Here is a 9470-nt window from a genome sequence, read left to right on the forward strand (position 1 = left end):
CTGGGTTTGGTTTTACACCTTCTTCATTCACCACGTGACCGAGGAAGGAGACCTCTTTCTTCAAAAATTCACTTTTGTCGAGCTGTATTTTTAAGTTGGCTTTTTTAAGAGCAGCGAAAATTTTATTTAAGTTGTTGCAGTGTTCTTGTAAACTGCTGCTGAATACAATGATATCGTCCATATACACTAGGCAGATAAATCCGGCTAGGCCTACCAGCACAGCATTCATTGTTCTCTGAAATGTTGCCGGGGCGTTTTTCAGCCCGAATGGCATTCTTAGATATTCGTAGTGGCCGTTCTCAGTTGAAAATGCAGTTTTTTGAATATCGTCTTTTTCCATCAGAATTTGGTGGAATCCCGAAGCTAAATCTAGGGTTGTAAAATATTTACTTCTCCCTAATTTATCTAGGATATCCGTGATATTCGGTATGGGGAATTTATCATCCACAGTTTTAGCATTGAGCTTTCTGTAATCAACGACGATTCTCCATTTTTGAATACCTGCAGCATCCGCTTTCTTCGGAACGACCCAAATGGGTGAATTCCATGGTGACGTAGAAGGACGAATTATGTTTTCATCAAGCATTTTCTGAATTTGTTTGCCGACTTCCTCTTTATGGCAATGAGGATACCTATAGCTTTTCTGATACACAGGTATCTCATCATGGGTCAAAATTTTATGTTTCACAACATTAGTAGCTGTAAGGGGTTCGTTGTCGAGGTGAAAAATATCTTGATTTTCCTCAATGACATTGATCAAACTATTTTTCTCTTCTCTGTTTAAATGATCCAGACGAAGTTGGTCCATAAGTTTTCTGAATCTGTCAGGACGAGCTTCCAAAAAATTGAATTCGTTTTGCTCAACCAAGCATTCAAAGTTATTAAGAGTGATCTCAAGTGGATAATCTAATGAAAGTGTTTGATTCTCAGTTGAACTGTTCTCGAGACTGACAATGGCTTTATGACCTACTGCTTGGTATAAACCAGCACATATGAAAAGGTTTGTATTGATTTCGAGATCATCTTCTAGTAAAAAATCACCTGATTGCTCGGAAACTGGTATCTCTATATTATGAATGGTTTCTCTTGAAATTTCCTTTGAGAAAGGTTCTGGATGTTTTCTGAGCATCTGAAGTTTTGTTCCTAATATGGTTATGGAATTGTCATCTGTTTCAATCTTCGCTTTAAGTTCCTGAAGCGTTTCATACCCAATAAGGCCGTGGAAAAAATTATGAAAATCAAAAATATGAAATTTGAACGATTTATCAGTTAAGTCGGGAAATGGATTGAAGTCGACATATCGTTCAATTTTGTGAGTGCCTGAGATGTTGGAGACAACAGTTGGTGTAGGCAGCGCAAAGGATTTTTTCACAAATCGGGGGCATAAATAATTTTTGTTAGCTCCCGTATCTATCAATAATTTCAATCCAAACCCTTGACGTGTGGGAATTTCCATGTAAGGGATGAAATTTTTTGAGTTTACCTGGGGAAATGGGATGTGCTTTCCAGTTGAAAATTTAGGTTATCGACTGCTTCGCTAGAAGTTTCTTGTTCGTAGGTCTCATTGGAAGTTTCTTGCTCATTTTCTAAATGTATTTCTGAATGGTCTTCTTCGTATGAATAATTATCCATTGGCGTTGGGTAGTAATCGTGGTGATAACTTGCCAAGGGATAACATTGATACTCGTATTGATACTCTTGAGCGTTTTGTTGAGTTTGTTCAATATTTCTTAATTCCGTTATCTGTGCTGGTCTCGGTGGGACAGCAGGAAAGAATTGGCTTCTTGCATTATAATTATGCGGTGGTCTATTAACGTAATTTACATATTTAGAGCGAATGGATTTATCAGCATTCATTGGACTCGGTAATGCTTTCCGAAGTTGTCCATTGTTGGTATTATTGCCCTGAGGTGGAGCTGGAAAACGAGGCGTAAAGTTTGGTCTGGTTGGAATACTTTCATGCTGATATGATTGATATGGTTGACGGGGAATAAATGGTCGATGATTAAACATCGGTTGACGAGTTTGTAATTGAGGATAAAAATGTATTGGTTTGGGTAAACGTGGTATTAAAGTCGGTTTACTTAAGCCCGTACGACTTTGATAGTTACGTTCTTCTACCGCAGCATCAAATGCCTGTTTTATATTTCTGGGTTGACGTGCACGCACGTTCCCTCCAATCGGCTCTTTCAGCCCTGCTAGGAAAACCTGTAGAGCATTTTCCTTATGCGTCGAGTTTCTATCATTTTTAATATTCTCTTCTCTTGGAGAAATATTAGTATTATTAATTAGTAAGGATAGAAGATTTTGTACTTGTCCAAAAAATTGTTCAACTGATCCGTTTTGCTGAAGTTGAAACAGCTCGCGGGTAAGTGTGACTGAGTCACGTTTATCATTATAATAAGCGATGAGATTTGCTTTAATCTCATCCCAGTTGAGAGAAGTTCCATAAGTTTCTAGGACTTGGTCCGCTTCATTAATTATTTTGCTTCTTATAGCTTGAAGCCAAATTTGCTCGAAAGGTGTATTTTTAATAGGTTCCATGAATGGCATAAAATGTTCGACGGACCTAATGAAACTATGCAACTTAACGGGATTGCCGTCGAATGGTTGCAGTTCTCTCACCGCTTGGGGTGTTTGGAGAGATTTCGTAATCTTTTCAGCCTGTTCGAATATTCTGTTTGTTTCTTCAATTCGATTCATGTTCTGTCTAGGGGGTAGTAAAGGATTCGGTTGAGGTGGAGGAGGAGGTATTGGGTTAGGAGAATTGTTCATTTCCGTGTTCATTTCTCGATTTCTTAAATTATAGGGATGGAAACGGTCCATCAAATCCTATATCTCGGGGGTGAAGAAATTTGATTAGTTTTTCTTTAGAATTTTCTTAAATCTAAACGCGATATTTTATATGGCGATTGTTTCTTACAATCTAAACGCGGCTGGCTACACACGGCGCAGATATTCTCTCTGCTGTGTAGACACTGTGCTTTCGACCGGGGGAAATCTTATTGTACCGATCGCATCTACCACAGATATTCACTCTGCTATGCGATCAGTCTCCTACGCGGTGTGAGATTAGCACTTCACCGTTGGATGGTCTGATAAGAACTTTCCGCACTAGTGGAACTACAGATATGCTCTCTGTTTGTTACACACTAGTTACTCGCTACGCGAGGTGGTCTACTTGCACATACGTTTAATTTCTTTTGATAATGATATTATTAATATTTATGCAGATATCAATTCTGCCACATTGGGTGTTTTAACTTTAGTTATATAGAAGGTATAAGATAATAATTGTGGAGAATTACTTACATGGAGAATAAAACTAATATTCGCAGAGTGGTTCTTCCCGATAGCACCTTCATTGATTGATCTGATAAATTTCTTCTTTGAAACAAACATTAGTAATGTTCAAGTCTTTTTCGAAGCACACGTATTGTCTTTTGTATTTGGGCCTCTTTTTCTCGTTATTCAGTTAAACTTCACTTTGCACTAGATTATTTCTATTTTCTGTTAATCCGATATTGTTCTGCACTTAATCAATTCGATCACTATTTCATATCTATTTCGAAACACTTGAGCGGTAATCGCATCCTACCGACTGCGCCAGTTAAAGAAGTTAGGCCTTTGGGAAGGTTTTTAAAAAATTATAAACGAACTACCTCACTTGAACATCGAATTATAACTGACTTTATTCCTTACTAATTAGCCTGAGCTGAGTTCCCTAACGCGGCGTACGGTTATGCTGATTCTCCAGTTTGGTTCCGGTGAGCTCGATCGTGGTGGACTTCGACCTGGCCAAAGCGCTGAGCCTTAGGATTGTGTATCGAACGATAGGTCGATGTTTCGATGGGTCGTTGGTATCGATGATGTTGACGGTGCAAATATTCAGGTCGATGCGCCGTCAATGATGATGCGCTGTTTGTTCATGTGTCGCCCGGAGAACTGATGCGTTAGCTCTATTGGAAGTGGGTCACCGCTGTTGTTCGGTGGTTAGTTGATCTGTTCGTGTAGTACATGGGGATGTGGGTGTTAACTTATATATATATATATATATATATATATATATATATATTAATATATATATATATATATATATATATATATATATATATATATATATATATATATATATTAATATATATATATATATATATATATATATATATATATATATATATATATATATATATATATATATATATATATATATATATATATATATATAGATTAGACAGGAAATTTATCCAGCATTTTTTTGCTTAATACATGAACAGTGAATATATTTAAAAAAGTTAACAATTTGACGATTGGTTACTTTCGATTGCACTAACCATTCGCTTTTCTCCCCAATGCAACGAGCAATCTTTTTGCCTAAATTCGGGCGTTAGCTCACAATGTGAGTTGATGTGTATAATTAATTACTCTCCATTTACCGATAATAAGCAGTTATCAGTTATTGTATTGTATGTTACCCAATCATATCGTGCTCAATCCACGTTTTTATCGTGTAGATCTTGCCACTAACAATTTACGTTATGTTGGTTCAGGATATCATATTGTTTGGTAATGTAAAAAAATGCAATTAAAGAATTTAACTGGCTGTTGATTGAGAGGTTCGGAAGGATATACTCACGAATATCAGATTATGATAGCTTGAGTAGTCGCGATCTTAATATTATGCCCCCCATATATGTCTTCCTAAGAAATCCGCTTCACTTCCTCGAATGCACATGTCCATTCTACTTTCCCTTTCCTATACATAAGCAGTACTGAACACCCAATGAGATCAATTCACTACAGCAGCTACACGACCTTCCCAAGAGAGCCCTCATGGCCATAGAATACTCAATATACATCACCGGGCTATAAAGTTATTACAACCCTACAAACAATGTTTCGGACAACGTGGCAACGAAGTAGAAAATGATATTTTTTATCTATATTTCTGTAGTTATAGCTTCATTATAGGCTTAGGCTTATATTTATATATTTATGTAGACCTTAACTATTTGGACTTGTGTTTAAAAATGATACATCATGACCCTTTGTCTTCTTATTTTCAATTATAAACAGAAAAAAGGGTAGTAATGGCTTTAACATTTTTAATGGTGTACATTTTTGAACAGAATATGGTTCCGGATTCCACCACGTTATCTCATCTAATTTGTATAAAAGATACAGGTTCATACTGGAAACGGTTTTTTTCAGGGCTTCCATTTGATGTATCAAAACAGAAAAAAATACAGATTTTGAACAATGAAAAAACTCAATTCAAATGAAATTACTACCCACAATCGCATTCCTATGTCAAGATCCCGTCCGTGCCCCTAGGGCCAGACCCATCCACTTTTTTGTTAATAATTCTTCAGTTCATATACAAAACGCGAGAAAAACATCTTGAAACGATAGGACGAAATATTTTCTAGTTGAAAACATATTGAAACACAATTTATATTGATAAAAAAGGATTAATTCAATATTTCACTACGATTCTAAATTTCCACCGTGGAATCGAGATATTGGTGAATTGACCATAGTTCACCGACCACGGTGAACGTGAACGTGAAAACAGTGGTAAATATAAGTGCGCTACACATACAGCGTCACCGTCATCGTCCCGTCAACTATTCTCTTGGACTTATTTTGCCGACGTCAAAGTTGCCGGTGATTGTGTATGTGAATGCTACCATAGGCTTTCCATGGGAGAATATTTGACATTTCATTCCTTTACGTTGACTTCACGGTGACGGGACGTTGTATGTGTAGCGCACTATTCGCGTTGACGGCGGAATGGTGTCGACATCTAGATACGATATTAGTTTGTATGAGGCTAACTATTCTCTATCAGATTAGTCGGGTCTAAGACAGTTTTAATTTGTTAAAATATGTATGAAATTTTTTTCTTTGCGTTCTTTGCCCACTATAAATACGTTTGTCTGACCCCAGTTTCAATTATTTTCTATGAATTTACAGATATTCTCACCAAAACTTACCATTATAATATAACATTATCTTTAGACACAATTTTTGTATGATATTTTTTCACTACTCGCAAGCAAAAAAAAAATTTTCATTTACAAAGAGTACTAAATTGATTTGGAAAAAATAATTTTCATTCATAATTTTGATTTTAAAAGTGTATTTTTTTCTTCCGCAAATCCATATTATTATGCCCACTCCCCCATTTCGTAATACGAAGCTCAATGCCGTCAACGCGGATAGATATTTTCACGTTCGAATGTCCCAAGTGTTGGGAACATGGACATCCCTAACGACCGTTATCAGCATCAAGGCGCCTCTATATATACCAGGTGAAACAATCATATGGAATGCACTTTCAGCCATATTAGAATTGCTGTCGGTATTGTTTACAAACAGCATCCGAACGCTGCCGGCGGCTCTCTACAAACTGCTACGACGCTTATTCGAACGATGCCTACTATGTTCGGCTTTCGCGAATTTATGTGAAAAAGAAGGGATGATTTTGTAGAATTTCCTTCCCATCCAGTTCATCCACTACTCTCGCATGTGAAAATGCAAAAATGGCGTATCCTAGCATTTATACAAGCGCCTTGATCAGCATCAACACTGCTGAGCTCACTGGTGGCAGCTAAGCTGTCACCCGTAGATGCGCGCTACATCATAATAAACAAAACAATAACAATTGTAGTTCGTCATCGCTCAATGTAGTCTGTTTTTAGTTCGTTCAAATATAGTTTTAATTTGTTTGTATTTACGTTCGTGCGTGTTTCATTTATACGTTATGTACACGGCCACCCCGACACCGCGTACGTAAAACCAAGGCATCCTGAAAATCATTTCGCCATGAACTGTAAAAGGATATGTTATGAAACTCTTGGGTTTTCAGTGAAAATTTCCATATAGATACAATTTCATCCAATCGGATCTCTGCAAGGGTTGAAAAACTTTGTTGCTTCGGGCTGATTCGTGAACAACTGTATATTTCATCCGAATTATTTTAATGAAGCTCGATGTTTGTTTCACGAACTTTTAATATGAACGTAAACGTGAACAAAAACATTCTATTCACCACGATTTTTTTAGTTGCTGTTTGCAATCAGAGATCGAAATTCTAGCTCGGCTGTTAGATAAGTATTCAGTCAATCAATCTAGTTTTCGATAAGTCGTGTAATGTTGGAATTTTCGTATCTTCCTTTCCACCGAAAATTCCTTTACAAAGAGAAAGAGATGCGGGAAAATCTCTCGCTCTGAAGTTCAACGAGAATGTTTTCGTCTCTCATTTAGCACAGAAAATATGGAGCGAAAAATCAGAGCTAATTTTACCAACGTTAGCTTGTTCAGTCGGCGTCTAAACGAACTGCATTTGGACAGCGTCTGTATTGTAGAAATATTAACCCATCTCATGTTCACTTCACGATGGAATACATGCGGTAACAATGTTTTCAGCTGTACTGAAGAGGTGAAAAACGATTATCGGCATCAAGAAGTCAATGAGAACGAAACTATTTTCCGGCAAACATAACTCGCCGAACAATGAAAAATGAGAATCGGCTTTGCGTTTCTCGTGAGAATCGAAGTCAGCGTATAATATTCTCTCGCCTCCTATATTCTCAACTATTTTTCGGATGTTTTTCACTGAGGTGGCTCGCACACCGCAGCAATAAGCAACTAGAAAACTGCAATACGCAATATACACCCCTATTCTGTTTTTCGATCGATTCGAAAAATTTCGGTCGGCTTGATAAAATCCCATTTTGTATTCTGTTCGAGTTGTTTTTGCATTTCGTTTGATCTGCTTCTCTTCGAACATTAGATGGGCAAAACGTTCGAAATAGGGAATGCGAAGTTATAACTCGAACCATATAATGGTTTCGAACGAAATGCAAATCCGGCGGAATGCAGAATCTTTCTGATACAACAGGCAACATATTTTGTTGTTCTTCGCATACCAGAGCAATAAAAACCCCTGACATTATGCAAACAATCGGCTTAATATACGAAACTTGTCTAAATATGGGCGATAAGTACGCTAGTGCCAAAGCTCGCTCGTGAGCAGTCTGTCTCTTTCACGCTTCAAGCAAATAGTTCCCCTTCTGCTTTCTTCCGTACTGTTTTCATATACCGCTCCCCTAACCAACTTAGTGACGAAACGGCCTCACCTTAGGATATACTTCTAGGCACCTTGGATCGTACTATTCCACCACCTGTTCAAGTTCACGTTCACGGAAACTCTAAATCAGCCTTAATAAATAAAACAGTTGCCTTGAACCGTCTTCTATTTATCAGTTGAGAAACGAGAGCAATATAAAATCGACACGAAACATCTGTATAGCACGAGAGTGAGCGTAAGAACCGTAAGAACACACTGGATGGCTCTCCCGCGCGGATTTTACAATGACAGGCCGCCGCGGGGCCTCGATAATTCGCGTTGACGACGGAATGGTGTCGACATCTGGATGCGACGTTAGTTTGTATGAAGCCAACTATTCTCTATCAGATTAGTTGGCCCTAAGGCTAATTGCTAAAACTAGTATGAATTTTTTTTCTTGGCGTTATTTACCTATCAGAGGTACGTTGTTCTCACCCTAATTTCAACTATTTTCTATGAACTTTCAGACATTCTCAACAAAAATTACCATTATAATAAAAAAATATCTTTAGACACAATTTTTGTATGATATTTTTTCACTACTTGCAAGCAAAAGTGATGTTCGCTCTGTTTACATATTGAGAATAAGAGAGCATCGCCTGCTGATGGTGATTTTAAAACGTCCGATTAGAGGAATATACTTATTCATTGATCGTTGGAAGCGATTTTTACCATCCGTTATAGTAACCGTTTCCACACCAACAGATATTGCTCCCCACGAAAATTTATGCTTTGAAGACTTGGCGAGTAGTGTCTGGACATGAGTTCCCTCATTACACAAAAGAATTCATGCCATACATCCACACCTTTGAACCACGCAATCGAAGAAACCTTATGGATGATTGAATGTAATCACGAATCAAGAATATGTGTTTCATTATTTCTCCTACACTCGCGCGCAAAATTGCCATACAAATGAAACACAAATTTCTGCATTACTCGCGAATTGATCATGCAAATGAAACCAAATTAGGCATATGGAGGTTTAAGGGTGCAGTAAATGATTCTATGGTGGTTAGACAATCCACCCCCCTCCCCCCTTCTAAGAGGTGGCTGCCATACAAATGAAACACAAATTTCTGCATTACTCAAGAATTAATCAAGTAAATAAAACCAAATTTGGCATGTAACGAAACGGAGAAACATGTTATTTGCAGGTGGTTGAAACATCTTGAACGAGAATTGTGTCAGAAAATAATCTGGTATTATGATGTCGAGTAATTTTAAAGGGTAGATTAGAAGATGAATCAATGAATAATTCAGCGATTGGACCCATGAACAGCGCTAAAGGTGGCCGTACACTGTTTGCCCGGAGGTCAAATATTTGATATATTTT

The sequence above is a fragment of the Toxorhynchites rutilus genome, chromosome 3, assembly GCF_029784135.1.
Source record: "Toxorhynchites rutilus septentrionalis strain SRP chromosome 3, ASM2978413v1, whole genome shotgun sequence".
Taxonomy (NCBI): domain Eukaryota; kingdom Metazoa; phylum Arthropoda; class Insecta; order Diptera; family Culicidae; genus Toxorhynchites; species Toxorhynchites rutilus.